Source organism: Vulpes vulpes, chromosome 10, assembly GCF_048418805.1.
Source record: "Vulpes vulpes isolate BD-2025 chromosome 10, VulVul3, whole genome shotgun sequence".
Taxonomy (NCBI): Eukaryota; Metazoa; Chordata; class Mammalia; order Carnivora; family Canidae; genus Vulpes; species Vulpes vulpes.
The window spans coordinates 48,196,869-48,223,952 of record NC_132789.1 but is presented as its reverse complement, the minus strand read 5'-3'; the positions used below and the strand labels follow the sequence as shown (position 1 = coordinate 48,223,952).

The 27,084-nt window shown below is 35.7% G+C and overlaps 1 protein-coding gene and 1 pseudogene across 5 annotated transcripts in view; both read right to left on the bottom strand.

The window, feature by feature from the left end:
• The window catches only part of FAF1 (Fas associated factor 1), a 461,294-nt gene that overhangs the window by 335,246 nt on the left and 98,964 nt on the right, over positions 1-27,084 (bottom strand). The window lies entirely within an intron of this gene.
• LOC112914734 (MICOS complex subunit MIC26 pseudogene) lies at positions 850-1,792 on the bottom strand (annotated as a pseudogene).

The following is a 27,084-nucleotide window of genomic DNA, read 5'->3' as shown; positions in this document are numbered from 1 at the left end:
GTATATACATACAATGAAATAGCATTCAGCTTCAAAAAAGGAAGTATCATCGCAGGCTATAATATGGATAAATCTTGAGGACATTACGGTAAGTGAAATAAGCCCCAAAAAGTGTCAAACATAAAAAATGACAAATACTGTATGATTCTACTCATATGAAGTACCTAGGATAGTCAAATTTGTAGAAACAAAAAGTAGAATGGTAGTTATTACCAGGAGCTAGAAGGAGGGAAAAAAGGTAAAGTTGTATGTAGATTAGTAGGTATAGAGTTTCAGTTTGGCAAGATGAAAACATTCTGGGGATCTATTTCACAACAATGTTAATGTATTTAACACTATTGAATTGTATACTTAAAAATGATTAAGATAATATATTTTATATTTAAACCATATTTTATATTTAAAATCATATTTTTAAAGCCTTTGCAAAAGTCTCAGGAGCAGATTAAGTTTACCTGAAATGAAGGATAGCGTGAACAAAGAAAAAGGCCTCTGATGGAACCTTTAGAATTTCAACATTTAAGGAGTATTTAGGAAAAATGAAATCAGAGAAAAATACAACAGAACTATCAGAGAAGTAGGAGAAGATGTACATAGACATCTGAGCCTCATACAAATCTCAGTTACAGTTACATATACACATTAACCAAATTTTTAATACTGAGGTTGGTCCTTAGGAAATTCAACAACTATGAGGATCTACAGTCATCAACAGAAAATGGATAAAAAGGAGATGGTATACAAACATTAATTTTTACATATTATTTTTATATATTTTCTAAGCAAAAAAAAAACCTACAATAACAATTCATATTCAATTCTCTCTAATCTATAACCTACCATAATTTAACGGGGTCAACTATGGGATTTTTTTTTAATTCAGAATTTTAATTATGTACATAAATAGCAACATGAGAACCAGGAGTTCTAATGCTGGACATTATCTCTAGGTGAAAGGATTTCCGATTAGTCCACTGGTAGTATGGCATCACCCAAGATAACAAAGAAGCCTGGTATAGTTTTTCCTGAAGAAGAAAGCCAATTTACTACATTCAGTACTGACTTCTCTGCCATTTTTCTGTAGAAAATGCATGGAGCTTCCAATGTTTACCTATAACTGATTAAAATGGGCAGAGCATGGAGCATTCTACTTATTTCCAGGTGAATTCTTCACATTTCCTGGCTTTTGAAAGTTCTCCTTCCACAAATCTTTTACGACTATGTATCCTCGTAAACCCCAGTCATATAATTTCTCCCCACTGACCTGGACAAATACGATGGCTTGTTGTGGATAATTAAGAGAGGCAGCTAGTCCCATGAACCCCGGTGGATACACCAGCTTCTTTATTTTTGACCCTCTAGCCAAAAGAAGTCCAACAATGCCAGTGAAACCAATAACACCAAGTCTTGGAAAAAATCCAGGAGGTGCATTTTGGAGATACTCAGCTGTCTAACCCCCATTGAACCAAGCTCTGCATCTCGGGCTTTGTTTGTGAGTACATTTCCTGACACCAACTTGTATATGGCTCGCAGTAATGTCAGAGATGTGAAATACTTTCTTCAAGCTGGGTCCTTGGCTCCTCCACATATTTAGATTGACCTTCAGGAACCGAGTAGACTGAAAGCTCATTAACCTTCACAGAAGTTTTGAGGTGAGTCCCTTTTAGGTGATGCATAGACTTTAAAGGTGAGCAGACTCAGGCTGGCTGGCCCCACAGACCTCCGAATTACCTTGAACATGTTGCTGGCAGAGGTGGCTCTGGCCAACTATGGGATGTTCTATGTCTTGTAGTCTGGCAGATCTGTGTTCAAATCCTAGTTCTATCAAGAGTTTATGACCTGTGTGACTTTGGCCATGTTAATTTGACTACTCTAAGATTTAGTATCCCCATCTACAAAATGTAGTAATACCAACTTAACTCACAAGGTTATTTTAAGGATTAAATGAGATAATACAACAAAGTACTGGGATCCCTGGGTGGCGCAGCGGTTTGGCGCCTGCCTTTGGCCCAGGGCGTGATCCTGGAGACCCAGGATCGAATCCCACATCGGGCTCCCGGTGCATGGAGCCTGCTTCTCCCTCTGCCTATGTCTCTGCCTCTCTCTCTCTCTCTCTCTCTGTGACTATCATAAATAAAAATTTAAAAAAATTTTAAAAAATACAACAAAGTACTCCACAAATGTTAGCCACCATAATTATTCGTCATATGAATATTTCATCATATATTGTTTTTGTTTTAGTCTATTTTGTTATGTACTATATATCACTGGTACATAAACACAAGCTTCATGCTGGGCTAGAAAGACAGATATATTGAAGTCCTGCTCCCAGTAATTCAAATTCAGGTGATCTAGAATGGGGTCCAGGTTTCTTCTTCCCCCCTCACAAGCTCAAGTGATTCTTAAGCACAGCCAGGTTTGGGAACAACTATAAATATTTTAGAGACCTATATAAAATATTTTATTCTGATATTACATATACAACCTATTAATTGCTTCTAAACCATTCATTATTTCATAAATCACTTAAAGGCATAAATAGCTATAGGTACAGAAGTTATCTAAAAGCATAGATCCTTCAGAAACTCATGTTATTAAATATACTCAAAGTAAGGATGAAGGCTCTTAAGCCAGAAAGCCATTGTTTCCTAGCTCTATCATTTACTAGTTATACATCATTTAATAGTTATGCAGGGGATCCCTGGGTGGCTCAGCAGTTTGGCGCCTGCCTTTGGCCCAGGGCGCGATCTTGGAGTCCCGGAATCAAGTCCCGCGTTGTGCTCCTGGCATGGAGCCTGCTTCTCCCTCTGCCTGTATCTCTGCCTCTCTCTCTCTCTCTCTCTCTATCATAAATAAATAAATCTTTTTTAAAAAAATAGTTATGCAATCTCGAGAAAGTTCTCTCTGTCTCAGTTTTCTCATCAGTAAAATCGGAGTGATAACCCTCCTTTGTTCATTGGGATTCTATGAAACTTATTAACACAAACTAAGTACTTAAATGGTATATGATAAATAATAAAATACTCAATGAAGCTACTTTTATTCTAACATTTGTCATACCAAGAGTTTTACACTTTTTTAAAAATTCCAGTATAATTAATGTACAATGTTATATTAGATTCAGGTGTACAATACGGGTGAACCACATTCTATATATTACTCAGTGCACATCACAGTAAATATACTCTTAATCCCCCAACCCACCTTCCCTCTAAAAAATTACCAGTTTATTCTCTATATTTAATAGTCTGCTTTTTTCTTTTTGTTGTTGTTTCTTAAATTCTACAATAAGTAAAATCATATGGTATTTGTCTTTCTCTGACTTCACTTAGCATCATGTCCTCTAGGTACATCCATGTTTGTTATACCAAGATTTATTCTTGTTTAAAATCACAAATAATTTTTAATCACAAAATTTTGAAAGGAATGGACACTTAAAAAACAGAAATTTTTCCACTCATAATATTTACCTATTGCAGACAACTTCTTTTTGGAGATGTCTGCTCTTTTCACTATTTAAATAATGGTCTACAGTATCATCAAAATATTCTATCATTTACAGATAAGATGTCGAAACATCTTAGAAGTAGAAAAGTGAATAGTTTAACAGCCCTATAATTCTAAACTTAAATTTTTAACCTGTTTTTTCTAAATCTATTATTGTTTATTTTTGTAATAGAAAAGAATTATAATTGGCCACCCTAAAGAATTATAATTAGCTCCTAACAGCTAAATATTTAGTTTTAATAAGTAAAACAATTTAAGAAATGTAACTATTCCACAATCTGTTTTTAGTCAAATGCAAAAAATGTTCACCAAGTCCTTCCAAGTAGGTATCACTATCAAAATAGCTCAACACGCAGTATCAGGACTCATACAGACCAAATTAAAGACAAATACAAGGCAGACCCTAAGATTAATAATGGTATCTGAGAGATTTACCCTCGTCAAACAAGTATCTATGGATAAAAAACCAAATAGCAAACTGGGAAAACCATATAGCTAAGATCGAAAGTAACTGGCAATCAAGATCTCATTTACTAAAAGCAAAAATGAGGAAAGGTGGTTTCTGTGACAGTCACTTACTTCCCTTCTCCAAATTCTTTATCCATCCTAAGGAAACATGGTGGTACTTAGACTTTGGTTAGTGTCACATAAAGACCTACTACTCACCCCCCTCTCTTCTGTTTAGTATAAAATAATTGCCTTATAAATAATAATAATAAAATAAAAATAAATGCCTTAGGTTATCAGTTTGAAAGATTTATGGAGACAAGCATCCTGCAGTATTAAAGGGAAACCAACAAGCCAGATCTGCTGTATGTTACAAACAACAACATAAGGAAAACACTCTTCCTTGCTATTAGTGATCCTAAATATAGCTATCTCCATTTTGGAGTTGATGGAACATCTAAAATCAATTTAATTCAGAAAAGTAGGTTGTAGTTACTCTGTACTAAGTTAAAAAAAAAAATTATGGATAACACATGTATAAGACAGTCCCAAATCTTGAGAAGCCAGGATGAAAAATAAGGTAAGAATGGGATCCCTGGGTGGCACAGCGGTTTGGCACCTGCCTGTAAGAATACATTAAGCAGGAGAGGGTTACGTTCTTGGTCATTTCCCATTACCAGTGTAAAGAGCAGCGTGATGTCCACCGGTTCGAGAAGATCAGCAACATCATTAAGCAGTTCAAGCTGAGCTGCAATAAATTAGCCGCTTCTTTCCAGAGCATGGAAGTTCGAAATTCTAACTTCGCGGCCTTCATCGACATCTTCACCTCAAACACGTATGTGATGGTGGTTATGTCTGACCCGTCGATCCCTTCCGCAGCTACTCTGATCAACATTCACAATGCCAGGAAACACTTTGAGAAGCTAGAGAGAGTGGATGGCCCAAAGCACAGCCTCCTGATGTGTTGAATATTGCCAAATGCTCTTTCTGAAGATGCTCAATTGCCTTCCCCACCCCCACGTTTTTGTTTTTTTTTTAATATTCATAATGTCGTGTACTTAAAAGTGGGCTTTGAAATGTGTGCTGCTTACTACCTTCCACCTTTCTTCCCTACTCCCTGCCCACCCCCACCCCCCACCCCCGACTTTAAACCTATTTACTCAGTTATCCAGTAGAGCTTCGGGATAGCCTTTCTGAAAAGTTGGTATGGTGCAACACTAAAGTAGGTGGTGTGTGTGTGTGTGTGTGTGTGTGTGTGTGTGTATGTGTGTGTGTGTGTGTTCTGATGACCTGGTTATAATAGATATACACATTAAAAGCCTTTACAGTCTCTTCCTGTATTCCTTACAAGATTGCAAAGATGGAATGTTACTATTTTATCAGCAAGGTATTAAAATGCATTTATAAATCCTTCTTGGCTTCAATCATGAATAAACATTTGCTGTTAGCAATTTAAAAAAAAAAAACCTGGGTGGCTCAGTAGGTTAAGCGTCTGCCTTCAGCTCAGGTTATGAATCTGGGGTCCTAGGATGGGGCCCCGTATCAGGCTCCCTGCTGAGCTTCTCCCTCTCCCTGCTGCTCCCCCTGCTTGTGCTCTCTGTCACATAAACAAAATCTTTAAAACTTTTTTTAAAAAAGAATACATGAAAATGGCTGAATACAGAAAGTGTCTCTATCTCAATAAATGACAACACCATTCTTCCAGTTGATCCAGTCAAAAACCTTGGTGTTATCCTTGACTCCCTCTTTGCCATTTATTCACCAATTCTGATAGCTGAAATGTTAAAACACATTCAGAATTTGATCACATTGCACTGTTGCCATTCTAAGCCTCCATCTTCTCTTTCCCCTACTATTTCAATAGCCTCCTAACTATTTCCTTGTTTTGCCCCTGCTCATCTTTCGTGTATTCTCATTAGAGTGGCCATAATGAAGCTATTAAAATGTAAGTCAGGCCATGTCAATCTTCTACTCAAAATCTTCCACTTTTTACTCAGATAAAAAGACAACATCCTTAATATGTCTTATTTCTCCCTCTCTCCTGTATTATCCAACTTCACCTCCTCTTCCTTTGGTGAGCCACTCTTGTCTTCTTAATGTTCCAGAAAAATGGAAGCCTGATTTCCCACTTCAGGGTATTTGTGGTACTATTCCCCCTGCTAGAAATGGCCTTGTCCCCAGATACATGGTGCATTTGCTAAGTTCCTCCTCTAGATCTTCATTCAATTGTTATCCGCCCACCTTTTTCTAGAGAACTACAGACCCTCACCCAACATACTTTTATCTTCCTTGCCTATTTTTTCCCTTAGAAATGATCACCTTCTGACACAACTATTACTTATTTATATCATTTATTGTCTGTCTCCTCCTATGAAAATATAAGCACCATGAAGACAGAGATTCTTACTTGTTTGGTTCACTGCTATATTCCTACCACTGAGAAGAAAGCTTTGCATATAATAAATGCTCAATAAATATATTCTGGTGAATTTATTAATGAAGTGTTAAGTGAATTAATCTTCATTAAATGTCTTTCTGGACTTAGAAGAATGAAGAGGGAAAAAGTATCTGTTATGTGCAAGAAACTACGTAAAATAATTACACATCATTACATGTTTCATTTAATCCTTACTCCATGAAGCAATCATAATGAAGAAATGACATTCTGAGAGATTAAGTGGTTTATCCAAGATCATACAGAGTAACATTTAAACTGAGGCCTCTCTGACTCCTAGAATTCCCAATCTTTTCACCACAAAGCAATTTGGGGGACTTTTTCCTTGACAATAACATAGAGAAAAGAGTACACCTTGTGTTTCAGATGAACACAGTATAAATTTCTGTACTATATTAACAATACTAATATTTACTAACAATACTAATATCCTTGGATCACTACCTCTATTTTGGAAACTGAGAATACATCTTTGATCTGTGTCTGTATGGTGAAGGGAAGGTGTTGGCTGGGGTGAGCAGTTGTGGGTGAGGGGAGGAGTTTGACTACTACCATCAATATGATCATTCCTAGAAATGAACTACATTAAATTCCTAAGGCTAGGGATCCCTGGGTGGCGCAGCGGTTTGGCGCCTGCCTTTGGCCCAGGGCGCGATCCTGGAGACCCGGGATCGAGTCCCACGTCGGGCTCCCGGTGCATGGAGCCTGCTTCTCCCTCTGCCTGTGTCTCTGCCTCTCTCTCTATCTCTCTGTGACTATCACAAATAAATAAAAATTATAAATAAATAAATAAATAAATAAATAAATAAATAAATAAATAAATAAATAAATTCCTGAGGCTATTCCAGACTAGAGCTATCCAACAGAACTTTCAGCAATGACGGAAATATTTTATATCTGCATTGGATAATACACTAACCACTAGTCTCATATGTCTACTGATCACTTGAAGTACAGCCAGTGTGACCTAGGAACTGAATTACAATTTAATGATTAGCATAATTAATTAGCATTTAATTTAAATTCAAATACCCATATAAGGGTAGTAACATCTATACTGGATGTATCTATATACACTGTTCTAGACTCTCCATTCCACTTCAGCCATCTCCTTTACGTCACTCACTAGCTCACTTGTAATACTTTGATCCACTTCAGATGATGACACTGCATATAGGGCAAAGTTCTTTTCCCAAAACTGTCCCAAAGGAAAAAGGAAATTATTCTATAGTTGAGTCCTTACAACTATTTTATTTTTTTTATTTTGATCCAAGACATAGGATCTAAAACAACTTCAGGCGATACTAGTTTTGGATACTGAAAACATTCCCTGATGAAATCAGTTTAAAAAGATGGCAAAGAAGTTCAGCACAGATTACCTAAATTTTTTTTTTTGGTGGTGAGGGATGGGGGGGAGAGGAGGAGATAATAATTTCACAATTAGAACTTTAGATGCCATTATAAACAAGCCTATTAAAGATTAGGTTTAAAAGGGTTTCACTGTAGAGCTCAAGAATAGCAAATGAGTTCTTGTGACTTGAGATTAAAATTCCCAGGAAAAGTACCACATCCAGGTTTTTAAAATGCTCTACAAACACCACTTAAAAATTTAAGATCAGGGCAGCCCGGGTGGCTCAGCAGTTTAGCGCCTGCCTTCTGCCCAAGGCATAATCCTAGAGTCCCAGGATCTAGTCCCACATCAGGCTCCCTGCATGGAGCCTGATCCTCCCTCTGCCTGTGTCTCTGCCTCCCCCACCCCCCTCTCTCTCAAGAATAAATAAATAAAACCTTAAAAAAAATTAAAGATCATGTACTCTGAAAAATTGACTTACTTTGGTAATGAGGAAAACGCCCATGTTTTAAAATGCAATGTGAAGGGTCTGAATAATGTTTCATGAAGCAAGTATAAAAAAGGGATACTTTAAGGCAATATTTTATATTATATAATTTAAAATCAGTACATATAATTTAAGAAGCTGAGCTTAATAGCTATTTCTTCTACAAGCTTAAAAAAAAGTTTATGTATCCAGGCTGTTCAAAAGTATTTTCATTATCTTGTCATTGAGAATCATCTTACATTTAGACATGTACAATAAATTTTTATTTTTATTTTAAAAGCAGCTAGATTCCAGCCAGTAGTCACAAGATCCAATTCAAGTCTCTCTTCATCCCCCAAGCATTCTCAATCATTTTCACTCTCTTAATTTTTATTGCCTAAACCTACTTAAAAACACTTAGTTTATACATATTATATTTTATCTTATAGTATTTATGCTTTTTTCCCCCATCTATGTTGTTTGTTTTTTTTTTAATCCTCAGAGTCTAAGCTCACACAGGCAAGAGCCATGAATTACTTCTTTGCCATTCACCATAGCACTTAGAGCTGAGTGATTTCTAGGAGACAGAGGAAAGGTATGGATCTAGTGCTTCAAAAATCTAAGGAATGACAAAACAAAATTGCCCTCAATCTACTATACAATAGATTTGCAGGACAATAACCTCAAGGTCAATAAATCTGAGCAACTCATACAAGATCAGCACTACTAAAATGCAGGTTCTTTCCAATTCTGAATTGTTGATCCTTTACTGACTACCATGAGTGAGTGATGGTAAGTAATATATAAGTAAGTCCTCCTGTTACTCGAAAAGTACTTCTCCCCGAGGATGGGAGGAAGTGACACGAACTGAGGGACATGTCTCTTGGCGGCTCACTCTCAGGGTGACTGACTTTACTGACTGATTACTTTCCAATTCTGAATTGTTGTTCCTTTACTGACTGATTACCATCTGGTATGCACAATGTTAAAAAATTATAACACCTTCCCCACACTACTACCCTCACCCCTTCCTCCACTCTTCTTACTGCCGCCACCAGATGGTATGAAAGGCAGAAGAGAGGAAGATGGAGAAGGAAACATAGTAATAGTTACTGGCAGTGAAGAACATATGTGTGTCCAGGGCACACAATTTCATGGTAAATTCATTAGTGTCCACTTTGGAAATGTCTTGGGTACTAATAAATAGATAACAGCACAAATATTTCTACTCAGAAAAGAATCACAATTAATAGAAGATAAGGGATCACAAATCATTAAGGTCTATACATAAGCAGTATGAATCATTTCATTTATTATCCTGCCACACCAATAAAGGAAAAAGGTTCCAGGCTGATGAGAACCAAAAATTGAGTAAATCCAAATCTTTTCTTCAGTGCTTAACATCATCAGGGGACAAGAATAAAATATATAGAGAACAATTAATAATTCCAATTCTAGAGCCACAGATTTAAGTTCAGATAAGAGGTCTATCATTGACAAAATGTGTCATTTTAGACAAGTTAATATACAAAATGGAAGGTGATAATAATGCTTATTTTTAGAGTGGTTTTGAGAATTAATAAGAAAAATGGCTACAAATTACTTAGGATAAGACCTAACGTATGGAAAGTAGCCAATATGCTTATTTTTTATTTGAAGTAGGAGAGGCTGAGGTTTTCCGTTTGGTTTTGATGCTCTGGGCAAAGCAATTTCAGGTAATAAGAGTGTTAGACTGGAAGTCAGGAGACTTGGATTTATGCCCTGGCTTTCTCAATAACTTTTCTTTGACCTTGGCCAATTTCCTCATCTCCTTGGGCCTTTATGTTACCAAATCTGTAAATATAAAGGGGCTGGGTTAAATAATCTTGTATTATTCAGCATTCTCCAGAGAAACAGAACTAACATGGTATGTGTGGTATGTATATGTTTGTACAGAGGGAAAGAAGAAAGGAATTGATTTTAAGGAATTGGCTAATCCAATTAGGGAGGCTGGTAAGTCCAAAATCTACAGGGTGGGTCAGACAGCTGAAAACCTAGGGATGAACCAATGTTACAGTTCATGTATGAAGGCCATATACAAAAGAATTCCCCCTTGCTCAGAAAGAGTCAATCTTTTGTTCTAGTAGGCCTTCAACTATTTGGACAAGGCCCACCCACATTATAAAGGGCAGCTTGCTTTACTCAAAGTTTACCTGTATCAGGAAAGAGGTCAAGGTGTTGGATATAAAAGAATGAACAAAAAGAGTCATAGCCACTGAAACTATAAAACTCCTAGGGAAAAAGAGTAAAAGCTTTGTGAGACTGGATCTGGCAATGATTTCCCAGCTATCAGACCAAAAATGTGGGCAAAAAAGTCCAAAAGGGGGGGACAGAGGGGAAGGATACATGAAACTAAAATTTCTGTGCATCAAAGGACACAATCAACATAGTGAAAAGACAACCTATAAAATGGGAGATAGTACTTGCAAATCATACCCCTGATCCTACAACTTGGTAACAAAAGATCAAATAATTCAATTTAAAATTGGCAAAGGACTTAAACATACATTCCTCCATAGATGATCTACTAATGGTCAATGAGCAAATGAAAAGACTCTCAACATCACTCACTACCCATCACAGAAATGCCCATCAAAACTGCAATGAGGAAAAAAAAAAAAACTGCAATGAGATACCTCACACCCATTAGGATGGCTACTACAAAAATTAATTAATTAATTAATTAATTAATTAATTAAATTTTAAAAAGTGTTGGCAAGGATTTGGAAATATTGGAGCCCTTATGCCCTGCTGATGGGACTATAAGATAGTGTAACCACTATGAGAAACACTAAGGACAGTCCTCAAAAATTAAAAATAGAACATATGATTCAATGATTCCAATTCTGGATATACATCCAAAAGAATTGAAAGTTAGGCCTCAAAAAGATACTTGCACACGTTTCTCAGCAGCATTTTTTGCAACAAACAAGAGGTGGAGGCAATTCAATCACCACTGATAAATGAATGGATAAGGAAAATGTGTTACATACGTACAATGAATTATTATTCAGCCTCAGAAAGGAAAGAAATACTGTCACAGGCTGCAACATGGATAAACCTGGAGAACATTATGCTAAATAAAATAAACAAGTCACAAAGAAATACTGTATGAATCCACTTATCTGAGGTATCTAAAATAGTCAAATTCATAGCAACAGAAAGTAGAATGGTGGTTATCAGGCAGGGTCAGGATGGGTGGAGTGGTGGAGGGGGAGATAATTGTTAATCAGTATAAAGTTTCAGTTTTACAAGATGAGAAAGTTCTGGAGATGTGTTTCATAACAACATGAATACTTGTAACACTGTTGAACTATACACTTAAAAATGGTTAAGATGATAAATTTTGTTATGTGTGTTTTATCACAGTAAAACAAAATGCATTTAAAAAAAGATTTCTGAGGCTCCTGGGTGACTCAGTGTTTGAGCATCTGCCTTTGACTCAGGTCATGATCCTGGGGTCCTGGGATTGAGTCCTACATCAGGTTCCCCGTGGGGAACTTGCTTCTCCCTCTGCCTATGTCTCTGCCTCTCTCTGTGTCTCTCATGTATAAATAAATAAAATCTTTTTAAAAAAAGGATTTCTGCCAAGAAAGGATGAAAGAAAGGGAAAGAGGATTAAAATAAATATTCTGAGAGCAGTTTCCTTCCTGAAATGTCAATAATGTATAAATTTTAAACACTTACATTAGCAGATTCTTATATTGGTTAATTGATAGTATTTTTTAATACAGGGTTCTTGTCTAAAGCAGGTAAAAAAGAATTAGTAATGAATACATGATAGACCACTTAACTATAAAGGCTAACTGCTCCTTATTTTGAATAGGAGCAGTTCAAAATAGACCTATTTTGAATAGGTCTCTAATAATCCTTCTGTGATCTCTAATATTCCTCAGCACTCTTAAAATTTCTCTCATACCAGACACCTGGGTGGCTCAGTTGGTTAAGTGTCTGGCTTCAGCTCATGTCATGATGTCAATGTTAGGTTCCCTGCTCAGAGGGGAGTCTCCTTCTCCCTAGTCCTCTGCCCCTCTCCCCATGCTCTTGCTCTCACTCTCTCTCAAATAAATAAATGAAATTTGGGGGGGGAAAAATTTTCTCATACCAAACAAACATCAGACCTGGTTTTTGCCCTCATGGAGCTTAGAATATATGAAGTGTTACAGGTAATAAATAACCAATAAACATATAAATAAATATGTCATCAGTTTCCAACAAGGAAAAGTAACCAATACCAGAAAGATCAATAGAGGGACTTCAATAAGGAAAATTACTTTAAGAATATTGGAAGAACTAAAGTAGTTGAAAACATTATGCTAAGTGAAAGAAGGCTGACACAAAAGGTTAAATAGTGTATAATTCCTTTTATATAATATATCCACAACAGGAAAATCCAGAGAGACAGAAAGCAGATTAAAGGTTACCAGGGTGTGGAAGGAGTGGGGAAAGGGAATGGGGAAGAATTACTTCATGAGTCTGGGTGTTCTCACTGGGTAATGAAAAAGTTTTGAAACTAGAGTAAGCTGGCAAATACACCACACTGGGAATATACTAAAGACCAATGAATTGTGCATTTTTACATGGTTAATAACATGTTAATTCTACTTCAATTTTTTTTTAAAAAGTCTATGTGAGGCAACCTAGCAATAAGCAACAAAAGGAAGTCCCTACTACCCCAACAAGAGTTGAGAGACCAAAGAAGAAAATGATTTAATACAGTCTATAAGCCAAGGCTACCCAGTAGGAATGGAGACCATGGAGGAGAAGAGGCTGCCCAGTGAGAGATGGAACTCTGGAAAGAGCCAGAAACAACAAGAAATTGAATCACTAACCGAAGACTCCAAAGAAATAGGAAGAGAAGAGTAGAAATAGCCTAGTATCTCACTCTCCAATCTCTTCGCACTGCCTGTCATAAGATGATGGCTGAAAGTCAGATGGCAAGAGAGCTTTGGGGGAACGTAGCTTATATGGGTCAGCCCCTTAACTCAGAACAGAGCAAGAGACAGCTGGGAAATTGGCAAATGATGAGTACAACCATAAACTAAACTAAGCAATACAGAATAAAAAAACCACAGTGCTATGACAGAAATATCTGTGATCAAGAAAAACCCTCTGAAGAGGTTAAATATTTGTTAAGTCCTAACAGATACACAGAAGTCAGTTATTTTAAAACCTGGGGAAGGAATATTTGAGATAGAGAAAACTGCATGTGCAAATGTTGTAAAGGTATGAAAAAAATTTGTGCATTTGAGGAACTAAAGAGAGAAAAAGAGTGGCAGAGGAGAAACTTCCTGTCAAAATGGCCAATTTCTAAAGATATTAATTAGACTTATGACCAGTGTTTGAGTTACTGCAAATCCTTGGACATACTGGGCCAAGATGTCTTGAAGAGGAGTCAGAGTCAAACATCTAGACTTCCATCACTGAAATGCCTCCCATTCAGATAAAGCCATCAATAGGGACACCCGGGTGGCTCAGCGGTTCAGTGTCTCAGAGTCTGCCTTCGACTCAGGGTGTGATCCCAGGGTCCTGGGATCAAGTCCCACATCAGGCTTCCCACAGGGAGCCTGCTTTTCCCTCTACCTATGTCTCTGCCTCTCTTTTTGTGTCTCTCATGAATAAATAAAATCCTTAAAGAAAAAAGAAAAAGGCATCAATAAAATACGATATCCATGCATCAGTTAGTTGAACTGAACTCTTAAAGTAGTATCAATATAAATTATGTAAATTATGTATACCTGCATAGGGCTCTGTACTGGGCATGAAATCTGCTTATGATTCACTCTCTCCCCCTCCCCCTCCCCTAACACTCATGTGCATGCACTCTCTCTTAATTTATCCCCCCCCAAAAAAAGAGAAAAAAGGCAAATGACAATCACAGAAATGGCAATGAGAATGCCAACCAACACAAAAAAAGGCCAAAAGATAACAGAATGATATCTTTAACTGATGTACTAAAGGAAAGTAACAATCAATCTATAATTCCATACCCGGGGAAAATATTTTTCAAGAATAAAGGAAAGGGGAGGAGGGGCACTTGGGTGGCTCAGTCAGTTAACACATCTGCCTTCTGCTCAGGTCATGATCTCAGGATCCTGGGATTGAGCCACAAGCCAGGCTCCCTACTCAGCAAGGAATCTACTTCTCCCTCTTCCTCTCCTGTTCCCCCTGCTTGTGCTCTCACTCTCTCTTTCTGCCAAATAAATAAATAAACAAACAAAATAAAATAAAATAAAATAAAATAAAATAAAATAAAATAAAATACAGGAAAGGGAAAAATAGATGTTTTAAACAAACTAAACCTGGAAGAGTTTGCCCCCATGAGATCTGCACAAGTTCAAACTCTATATACTATAGTAGAAGGAAAATAATCCTAAATTGAAAACAGAAATGAAAAAAGGAAGAAAATGGGAGGAAATGTAGGTAAATCTAAATGAAAACTGACTGCATAAAACAATGGTAACAGTAATTTATGATGTTTAAAATTTTTCTACAAAACTAAAGTACCTAATAATAAACAGTATATAAGATGAGAGGAATGTAAATGGAAAATAAATAGTTCTTAAGATCCTTACAATGTATTAATATTAGAATTTGAGGAGTCAAATATCCATTGTCTAATTTCCAAAGAAATTACCAGAAGATTTTTAAAGACTATATAATTACCAAATGGGAAGAGGAAAGGGATATGAAGGAGTAACAAATATAACCAATGTAACAGAAGGAGGAAAACAGAACACTTAACAGGTGGAATGACCACAAGGCACATCACATTATATATTTTGCCCTACGTATATGAGTAATTACATTAAATCTGGATGTTGAAAATGATAAACTTGAAAACCAAAGATTAAATGGGTTGAAGATGACTCGTCAACCAGCTGTATGTTATCATTAAGAGATACATTAAAATATAAGGACACAGAAAGGTTAACTATAAAGGGTAAAAAGAGATATACCAAGAAAACACTAGCCAAAAGAAAGCTGGCATATCTATATTAATATTAAACAAAACAGAATATAAAGCCAAAAATTACTAGAGAAGAATATAATAAGGGAAAAGGTTCAATCTGCTAGGAAGTTATAATAATTCTATATTTGCATATATCTAATAATATAGCCTAGAATGCACAAATAACATTATCCATAAAAATTAACAAATACACAATCATTACTGGAGGTTTTAATATATCATGTTTAGTAATTGATAGAACAAGCAAACAAAAATAAGTTAAGATTTAGAAGATCTGAACAACTTAAAATATTTGATCCAATAGACATATAAATACTATACCCAAGAATTACAAAGTGAACATACTTCTAAAAACACAGAAAATAAATAAATTGGACCACAAATTAGGTCATTTTTTAAAAGATTTTATTTATTTATTCATGAGAGACACACACACAGAGAGAGAGAGAGAGAGAGAGAGAGAGAGAGAGGCAGAAACACAGGCAGAGGAGGAAGCAGGCTCCATGCAGGGAGCCTGACGTGGGACTCCATCCCAGGTCTCCAGGATCAGGCCCTGGGCTGAAGACGGTGCTAAACCGCTGAGTCACCCGGGCTTGCCCACAAATTAGGTCATTAAGCAATGTATTAGTTATCCACTTTACAATAAATTATCACAAAATAAGCAGTTTAAAATAATAAATGCTGATCATCTCATAGTTTCTGTTGATCAGCAACTTAGGCATAGCTTAGCTGGGATCTCTGCTTCAGGGTCTCTCACAGACTGCAACTGATGTGTCTACCAGAGTTGGGATCTCATCCAAAGGTTCAACTACAGAAGAATTTCCCCATTTACAGGCTCATTTATTTGGTTTTAGGCATGAATCCATTACTTTTGGGCTGTTGGAGTTCTTTGCCACTATTCCTCACCAACACAGTAACTTGCTTCATCAGAGCTAGCAAGGGAGAGAGTTTCTAGCAAGAAGTTAGAGGCAAAGAAATGATATCTCATCACTACTCTGTTGTACAGACAGTCCCCAAGTTAAGATGATTCGCTTATAATTTTTTGATTTTATGATGGTGCAGAAGCAATACACATTCAGTAGCAATCGTACTTCAAGCTTTGAATTTTGATCTTTTCCTGAGCTAGTGATATACAGTACAGTACTATCTTGTGGGGCCAGCAGCAGCAATCCACAGCTCCCATTCAGCTATACAATCGCAAAGTTGTGATTACACTTACAACCATTCTGTACACACACAACCATTGTTTTTCACTTTCAGCACAGTATTCAATAAATTACATGAGATATTCAACATTTTACTATAAAATATACTTTGTGTTAGGTGATTTTGCCCAAATGAAGGTTAATCTAAGTTTCTGAGAGTGTGAAGGTAGGCTAGGCTAAGCTATGCTGTTTGGCAGATTAGGTGTATTGAGTGCATTTTCAATTTATGGCATTTTCATCTTAAAATATTTGATTGGCACATAAGTCAAGGCAGATCTGTATCATAGTGGTTAAAAGTAAGTCACAGATCCCACTCACAAGTGAGGGAAGAGTATTAAACAAGTGCATGAATATGCAGAGCTAGGAATCACTGGAAGCCATCTTAGAATTAGCCTGTCACAGAAAGTATCAATAAGTTGCAAAGGACTGAAATCATACAAAGTGTACCTCCCAAACTAATATAATAATGTATGTTACCTATGCTGAATTAATTATTCATACTGCTATAATTATAGCACAAAATATTAACATTTAAAAATCATGTTTGAGGGGCAGCCTGGGTGGCTCAACGGTTTAGCTCCGCCTTTGGCCCAGGGTGTGATCCTGGAGCCTCGGGATCGAGTCCCACAAAGGGCTCCCTGCATGGAGCCTGCTTCTCCCTCTGCCTGTGTCTCTGCCTCTCTCTTTCTCTCTCTCTCTCTCTCTGTGTCTCTCATGAATAAATAAATAAAATCTTTAAAAAAATGTTTGGAATTTTATACATACACTTATAAATATATCCATTAGAATTCTAAATACATCCATGTGAATTGTAAATGAAAATTTGTGAATTTGTTTCCAATCCTGATTAAACTCTCCATGTGTCATGTAATAATGTATTTCTAAAAAATTCTTGACTGATAACTGAAATAACTGAATCTCCTACACATCTGTTCTACTGTCTGTTTCTCTCGGTTTTCAGTAAAATTTTTACTTAAAATTTTTACTTTACTACTGTCTGTTTCTCTCGGTTTTCAGTAAAATTTTTACATGCCTTATTATTTTTTACCGAGTAGATCAATGGGAACAAAACACTGAGAAATCTATTTGAGGTTCAACTGATTTTTCCTTCTGGAGGACATCTAGGCAAAAAGATAAATCATCTTATTATTAGTCAGAGATTGAGATGATTCAAAATTGGGCCTCATTTCTTCTGAGTGCTGATCTACTTAGAGTTTTCCCTTATTCCTTAGATGTATCCCTTCAAGGTACCAAAATGAAACTGGGGTGTTTACCAGAGCTCTTTGAAAGGACCTGACCTGTACTCTCTCTCTCATTCCTCTCATCCCCAACACTGTGAAATTATGTCAATAAGAACTGAATAATTAAACTGAAGTAAAGAACTTTGTAGATGAGTTTAATGCCAGATTAGACTTAATTGAAGAGATAATTAGTGAATATGAGATAAATCAGAAGAAAATTATCCAAGCGAAGCATGGAGAGACAAAAGAATGGAGTAATAACTAAAAGACACATGGGAAATAGAGCAAGAAAGACAGAACTTTTATAAAAGGGACAGTACTAATATTTCCTAAAATTGACAGACATCAAGAGCCATATTAAATAAACCCTAAGAACTCCAGACAAGATAAAAAGAAAGCCATACTTAACACATATTAGCTAAATCGCTGAAAAACATAAGAAATAGTGAAAACATAAGACCATAAGGGAAGGGGGGAAACTGAGAGGTGAAAAATTAGACAGGAAGAGAGAAACCATGAGAGACTTCTAACTCTAGGAAACAAAGGGTTGCAGAAGGGGAGGTGTGGGGGGACAGGGTTACTGGGTGATGGGGATTAAAAGAGGCACACAATGAGATGAGCACTGGGTGTTATACTTTATGCTGGTAAATTGAATTTAAATGAAATTTTTAAAAATCGCTGAAAACCAAAGAAAGAGAAAATCCTAAAAAGCAGCCAAAGAGGAAAAGGTTTACCATCTGAGAGCAAAAATAAACTCAACAGCTGCTTTCTTCACAGAAACAGTGGAAGCCAAAAGAAAATGTTTTCAAACTAATAAAAAAATAAATAAACTTTCTTAACCTATAATTCTATTTCCAGGAAAAAATATATATACATATATACTCTTTAAAAATGAATTTAGAAAAAAATAGTGAGATAAAGACATTTTGAAAACATATCTAAAAAGAGAATTTTTTGTTAATATACTCACACAATAAAACAAAAACTAAAAGATGTTTTTCAAGAAGAGAAATAGCATGAGACGAAAGGAAGAAAATGCACAGAGGAATAAAAAATCAACAGAAAAGGTATATAGAAAGTAAATCTAAATGCATACTGACATTATAAAACAATAACAATGTCTTATAGGACATAAAATACATACAGAATTAAAACATTTAACAAAATATATAAAACTTAAAAAACAATAAATAGATGTTAAGTGTTGTTCTAATGTCCTTACTTTGTCTGACAAGTAGTATAACTTTTCACTTATATTAGGTTTTAAAAAATCAGGGGCACATGTTTAACCTCTAGCATAAATCATGTTAAGAATAAGGAATATATAATAAACAAAGATTGCATATCCTTGGCAGGACACAAGGTTATGGTATAAAAGTTACTCACTTCCCTATACACCAGCAATGAACAATTCTAATTTGAAATTAAAAACAGTATCTACATGAGCACCTCAAAAATTATATATTTAGGTCTATATATAACAAAATTCCAGGGTCAGACACTTTAATAATGAATTATACCAAACATTTAAGGATGAAAACATCAATCTCACATAAACTCCTCCAGAAAAAGAGAGAGCTACATTTCTGAACCTGACCTATGAGTGATGTTGCCAGATAAAATACAGGATGCCAAATTAAATGTGAATTTCAGAAAAGCAATAAATATTTTTAGTATAAGTATACATGAGATTTTTATTTACTAAACCCAGCAACCCTGTATGAAACCAGAGAAGCTTCATATCAAAATATGTTAACATTACAAGAAAAGAAAATCATATGCCAGTTTCTCTTACAAACACAGAGGCAAAATTCCTAAATTAAATAAAACATCAGTAAAGTACATCCATAATTAAATGAAAAATAATATATAACACTCAAATTATCAACCAGTGTAATTCACAACATTTACAGAATAAAGGAAGAAATTTTCTATGGCCATTTTCATCTATGCAGGGCAAGTACTTAATAAACCTCAATATCAATTACAATTTCTAAAAGATAATTAGAAAAAAAAGAGTAGAGAGAAATTTCCTTAACTTCATAAAGGGCTGCTACATGAAAACCTACAAGTAACATCACTTTTAGTTTAAACAGTGAAATTTCTGTCTGTAAGTTTGGGACTAATGCAAGAACGCTCTCTAGGACCACTTCTTTCAACACTATACCAGCAGTCTGAAGCAGCAAATATGCCAGAAAAAGAAATTCAATGTATTAAAAAAAAACTAATGAAAACTTAAAAACACACCATTTATAACACTATCACAAAAGTTTAAGTATCTAGAGACTATCTAATGAAAAAGTATGAGACTATGACAAAGAGAAACAGAAAAGCATACTAAGAGACACTGAAGGTGATAAAAATGAAGTGATACTCTGTGTTTGTGGATTTAAAGATTTTACACTGTAAAGACATTATACTTCTCTTTCAGATTCATCTTATCAAATTCATTCTCAAATTCAATATAATCTCAATTACAATTCTGGCAGATTATTTGGTATGAATTGATAACCTGATTATAAATACATATATGAATATGCAAAAATCAAGAACAGCTAAGACAATCTTGGAAAGGACAAAGCTTAAAAATAAACGCCCCCACCAGATTATAAAGATTTTTTAAAAATTTACAGTCTATAAAAAAGGGTAATACTTAAGCAAGGAAAGACAAATAAAGCAATGGAACTGTTAATAGTTGAGAAACAAACTCACACATATAGGAAAACTTCATTTATGATAAACATAGCACTACAGAGAAGTAAGGAAAGAACAGTCTTTTCAGTAAATCGTAGCAAGTTAAGTGGATATCCATGACAAAAACAAAAAAAACTTGAACCTATCTCATACAACCACAACAATCAACTCCAGATAAATTACAACTCTAAATATAAAAGACAAAGGCAGTAAAGCTTCTCAAGAAAATGTCTAGAAAAACATCCTCATGAGTTTGGACTAAGCAGAGATTTCTTTAAAACATGAGACACAAAAAGCAAATTCAATAAAGGAAAAGATTAATAAATGGAGCTACATTAAAATTAGTCTTCCTCCTCGTTAAAAGATTCCTTAAGGGAGAAAAAGGCAAGCCTCAGAATGGAAGAAGATACAACAGATACAGCAGAGTTCCTACCCAAAAAACATAGAACTCCTTGCAAATCAACAGGAAAAAGACATACTCCAATAGAGAACTTAGAGATTTTTTTTAAGATTGTTTATTTATTAATGAGAGACACACAGAGAGAGGCAGAGACATAGGCAGAGGGAGAAGCAGGCTCCATGCAGGGAGCCTGACGCAGGACTCGATCCTGGGACCCCAGGATCACACCCTGAGCCAAAAGGAGATACTCAACCACTGAGTCACCCACTTAGTCGTGCCCCAAAGACTAAGAGATTTAAATGGGTACTCAGAAGGGAGCACATTCGAATGACCCCTAGTAATCAAGGGAAGTAGAAATTAAAACCACAATGAAATGCCTTTACATGTCCAAGAAAAGGATAAAAATAAAAAGGTGACAATACCAAATACTGGCAAGGATAGAGAGCAACTGGAACTCTCACACTCTGCCCACAGTAACATAAGTCATGTAACAACTTCTGCAAAAGAGGTAGTGTGATAGTCATAAGGTGGAAGGGAGAAGAAAAGGAGGTGCACTACTGCAAGAAGCTGTAGTCTAATATGAAGGTGAAAAGCAGAACCTAACCAGTCAGGAAAGGTCTGTTGTTTGGTAGTACAGAATACACACACAAAAAAAAGGGTACTATCCTTTAACTACTTATTCACTGAAGCCTCACAATTTGGCTTTCACACTGTAACCTACTATGAAATACCAACATTGTGTGCTATAAACCATAAATTGATTGACCCTCAAATAAGCAACCTCTCATTACAGCCTAACCTCAACAGTGCTGACACCCATTTGCTGTGTTCCCCAACACATTCCACAAGAGGAAAACAGGCAGGTGTGCCAGGGTAAGTAGGAAACTGAGACTGCTGCTCAGGATTAAAGGCATTAAAAGGCAACACCCCTTCCCAAAAGTCCATTCCTCTTTCAGAGCATTTTGTACTACTGAGTGGAAGCATCAGGAAACCAAGAAACTACCCACACACCCTTCTCTTTTTTCCTATTCCACTTGTTCTAAATCTGGGCAGCTATATTGCATTCTGTAACTGAGCTGCCAATTATTGACAAACCAAGGGCCAGCGTTTCAGTTGTTTAAACCTCATGAGCCAAACTACTCTTGCAAGTGAGTAAAACTCAAAAATTTATCATTTTAAATAAAAAAGCATTATTAGTAGCTTGAAAAGAATTACAAGGTTACAAATGTAATAAAAGTTTGGTTGTTACATTCTGGCATGCATGCACTATCGAAATCTTGGTGCCTTACTATTATGTCCCTTGGTTAGTCAGGTAGGCTGAAAGGAGGTATCTGCATCCACATCATAGAAATTTAAATTAAACACAGTCTGTTGGGATCCCTGGGTGGGTTAGCGGTTGAGCATCTGCCTTCAGCCCAGGGCATAATCCTGGAGACTCGGGATGGAGTCCAGCATTGGGCTCCCTGCATGGAGCCTGCTTCTCTTTCTGCCTGTGTCTCTGCCTCTCTCTCTGTGTCTCCCATGAATACATAAATAAAATCTTTAAAAAATAAAATAAAATAAACACAGTCTGTTTAACCTTCTCTTTGGGATCCCAAAGGTGTCATTTAAGAGACTTTTTTTTAAGGTTGTCCTTACAAATTTTCTGCAACAATCATTATATCAATTCAGACTGACCACTAAATAGATCAATTCCAATTTACCAGTTCAGCAACAAGTACATCTTTTATAAAACATTTCCAAGTTTTACCAACTTAAAATTTAAAATCTGAACAAAATTTGTTACTGGTTTATCACATGGATAACCTGTTCTGTAGTGTAGCTTCCTCGTTGGGTTCAAAGTCTCATTTAATAATTCTAACGGCTGCTCATCTCATTTAAAATAAAAATATCCAAACTTTTACTAAAGAAAATATGAAGGAATGGGAAGCTACTCCTGAATGAAAAGACTATTAGAATTATGCCAATTTCTCCCAAGCTACCGTACAAGAGTAAAGAAATTACAATAGTAATACCAATATTCTTTGTGACCTAAACAAAATAGTTCTAAAATCCATCTGGGAGGAAAAAACAGTTGAAAAAAGGTAAAACATTTCTATAAGAGAAGTGTAATAAAAAAACACCATTTGCCTATCCTATGCAATAAGTATGTATTTACAAAGTTACCTTAAGGAAGGCCACTTGAAGCAAGTTCAAGTACAGATTTCAAAAACCAAAGAAACCCTAATATACAGGAAAATTCAACATATGCTAAAGGTTACATTTTAAGTCAAAGAAAACACAAGAATTGTAAACAAAAAATGTTCCTGTTAAATGAAATTAACAACTGTATAACTGAGAAAAAGTTAGGTTGCTATTTCACAGTAACAGAGCCTATGTGGATTAAAGAGTTAAATGTAAAAAAAAAAAAAGAAGAAGAAAGAAGAAGAAGAAGAAGAAGAAGAAGAAGAAGAAGAAGAAGAAGAAGAAAACACAGCAGTGCTAGGAGAAATACATGTGTATTTTAATCTGATCTTGTAGTAAAAAAAAGCCCTATATAAGCATACTAACCAAAAAAAATTAAAAAGAAGCAGACAGATTTGGTCACATGAAAATAAAAATTGTGACATACAAGAATGCCATAAATTTAAATGACAAATGACAAAACAGGGGGAAAAAATTAGGTGCACATACATGATTGTTTAAAAAATTCCATGTCGGACAGCCCAGGTGGCTCAGCGGTTTGGAGCCACCTTGGCCTAGGGTGTGATCCTGGAGTCCCAGGATCGAGTCCCAAATCGGGCTCCCTGCATGGAGCCTGCTTCTCCCTCTGCCTCTGCTTGTGTCTGTGCCTCTCTCTGTGTGTGTCTCTCATGAATAAATAAAATTTTTTAAAAATTAAAAAAAAATTCCATGTCATTACAGGCTGAATTACAGAATTAATTTAAATTTTTTTTAATAACTGAAAAAATGGACAATGGAAACAAACCACAGGAAATAAATATAAATGACCAATTCAACATTTGGGGCAACAAAAATCTCAACCAAAGAAAAAAAAATTAAACAAGATAACATGCTTACTTATCAAACTGCCAAACACTGACATGCATACATGCACGTACACAGAATATCGAATGTTGCTAAGAATTAATGAAAAGACTTTCTTACATTTGCAAACAGAGGAAGTCTTTCTGGAGGTTAATTTGATAGACTATCAAAATCATTAGAGGGGATCCCTGTGTGGCGCAGCAGTTTGGCGCCTGCCTTTGGCCCAGGGCGCGATCCTGGAGACCCGGGATCGAATCCCACGTCAGGCTCCCGGTGTGTGGAGCCTGCTTCTCCCTCTGCCTGTGTCTCTGCCTCTCTCTCTCTCTCTCTGTGACTATCATAAATAAATAAAAAATTTTAAAAAAAAAATCATTAGAAAGGGTCAAGACGAGAGATCCCTTTAAACCAAAAGGTCCATTCTCAAGTATGTGGTTTAAGGCAATAATAATAATAAGAGATTTTTTTACATGATTTTCTACAAATTATTCTCTGTGGGGTTTTTATTATAAAAAATTAGAACAAACCAAATGAAAAACAACGGGAGGCTGGTTAAATACAATAGTCTGTAATAGGATATGGTGAGGCCATTCAAACTCATGCTTTGGAAAAATATTTTATGACATTTAAAAAGAAATATTAAAAATAATTTATAAAAGAATAATTTAGGGGAGAGACTTTTAAAGCCAAATTATTAATTTGGTATTTATTTACAACTAGATGGACAGTTACTCTATACTTTTATAACTTGAATTAAAATGAATTCATGACTTTTATGATTGTAAAAAATGGGATAAATTTGAAATATACAATTACATGTGAAATATATTTTCAATTTAAAAACGCAAAACTAGCAACTATCTTCCTCTGTCATTTTTATTTATAAATTTGGGGGGATATTTAAAGGAAGTTTTAAAACATTTTATGTCTGGATAGGATAGGCTATGCTACAATAACAAATAATACCCCAATTCTGGTGTTTAACAAATCAGAAAGTTCATTTCTCACTCATGTAAAACCTGTTGAACATATTCAGGATAGCTATTTTCCATGTGGTGGCTCGGTGAGTCAGGCCACTCCAATACTGTTACTCCACCATATGGACACAGCATTCATCATTGGCTACCAATCAGGAGGAAGGAAGAGAGGAGGGGAAAAAGAGAAAGAAGGGGGAAGGATATCTCCATCTAACCTCAAAAGAGCTAGAAAAATCAACCTTTCTGTTAGCCCAAGAAAGAGTAAAGGATTTGGAAATTTATTATATTGTCTTTGCTACAGTGTTCATAGGATCACTACAATCCCAAGATCAGGATGTCAATGTTGTGAAAAAACAGAAGCATATCATTCATTCTCATTCCTCCAAATCCATTCTATGATCCAGTGGCACTTTAGAACTTGGAGTTTCCTAAGCCACTTTCTTTGAATCCACAGTACTTTTACACTTAGTATTATTGTATCAGTAACTTCCTTGCCTTCCTTCAAGATTCAAATGTCAATTCTTTTGTTAAGTCTTTCCTGACTCTTTTCTTTATCCCTCCTGGGTCCCTCCACAACAAATACAGGATAAATACATAGGTGCTTTCAGCATCGAATATAAGCCTCTATTACCCTACTTGTCATACTGTATTATAGATACTGAGGTCTATAACTGCCTTCCAACTACTCTGGAAGCTCTTAAAAGTAAATAATCTGATCCATCTTCCTTTAAACCTATCCCTGGTCTAATCTGGGTTTCCTAAATGTTTGTTGAGCAAAATAATGAATATGATCAGAAGAACACAAAGCCTCTAGTAATAAGAATTATCTCAAATTGTCAGCACTCTCCGGTAGTGTGTTGCATGGAAGGCCAACAAAATTGATGTCAACCTTTATAACTTCAAAATGTGACCTTATCTGCCTCTCTCTCGCTCTCTCTGAATGAATAAATAAATAAATCTTAAAAAAAAAAAAATGTGACCTTATTTGGAAATAGGGTCTTCGTAGATATAAGGTAAGGACTGAGATAGTACTGGAAAAATATGAGTCCTAATAAATTTAATAAGTGTATCCTAATCAGAGACAAAAAGTATACACAGTGAAGAAGGCCATGTGAAACTGGAGGTAGATACTGAAGTTACACTGCACAAACCAAAGACCACAAGGAGAAGCTGAAATACGCAAGAAAGAAAGGATTCTCCCTTAGATTCTTCAAAGAGAGTATGGCCCTGCCAAAAACTTGATTTTGGATTTCTGGCCTCTAATACTGTAAGAGAATAAATTTCTCTTGTTTTAAGACAGCAAGTTTGTGGTAAATCGTTACAACAGCCCTAGGAAACTAATATATTTTGTTATTAGAAATATCAATGTGCAGTGTGGCAGGGAAAATACAAAGGTAAAATGGGGAAACACATTTCCTCTCAACATATTTGTAAATCCGGTGGAAGCATTATGTGAAGCTTTTAGAGAGGTAGCGACATTAGCAACAGCTGCCTCCACGGTTGTCCCTATTGCCTCCTACTAGAAGGGAAATACAGTCGTGGTGACAGGAACAAAAGTGATCATTCATGACACTTCTCAGACTTAGTTATAATTTTGTTACCAAAGTTTTCTGGATTTCTTGACTATCTAGGGTAATAAGCACCAGTAGCATCCTTACCGTATAGGAGAGATATTTTCTAAAAATCCCAGCTGAACAAGTTTGAGAGCTCAACAAATGTTAAATTTAAGTGTGCAACTGCAGTAATACTAACAAGGAGATCTCCACACCACTTGCCCCAGTGAGGAAAATCTCAAAACCAAAATTTGGCAGCCTATGAACTTGATGAGCATGTTTTGATAGCTGAGGTTTTTTGTCTTTGTTTTTTTTTTTTTTTTTCAAACTAAGGTTTCCAACCTTTCTTTTCTCTCTTTATGCTTCTTCTGAGTGATAACCTTTTTTTTTTTTCTGTTTTTAGGGAGTGGTTTCTTCAAGTGGAAAAATTTTCTATGTAAAACTGGAAATAGCTATGTCTCTGGTTATGAAGTTCCTATCTTTCATTCTCTTTTGAAACTAAGGTAGGAATTAGAGAGAAATTTAAACCATTTACTCCCCTAGTTTCATTTCTCTCAAAATAGAAGTCAGTACAGGCTTTGAAACTTGGAATCCATTTGAGGGCAAGGACGAGGCAGAAGACAATCCATTCTGGCCTCACCATTTCAAAATTTTTTTTTTTTAATTTTATTTTATTTTATGATAGTCATACAGAGAGAAAGAGAGAGGCAGAGACACAGGCAGAGGGAGAAGCAGGCTCCATGCGCCGGGAG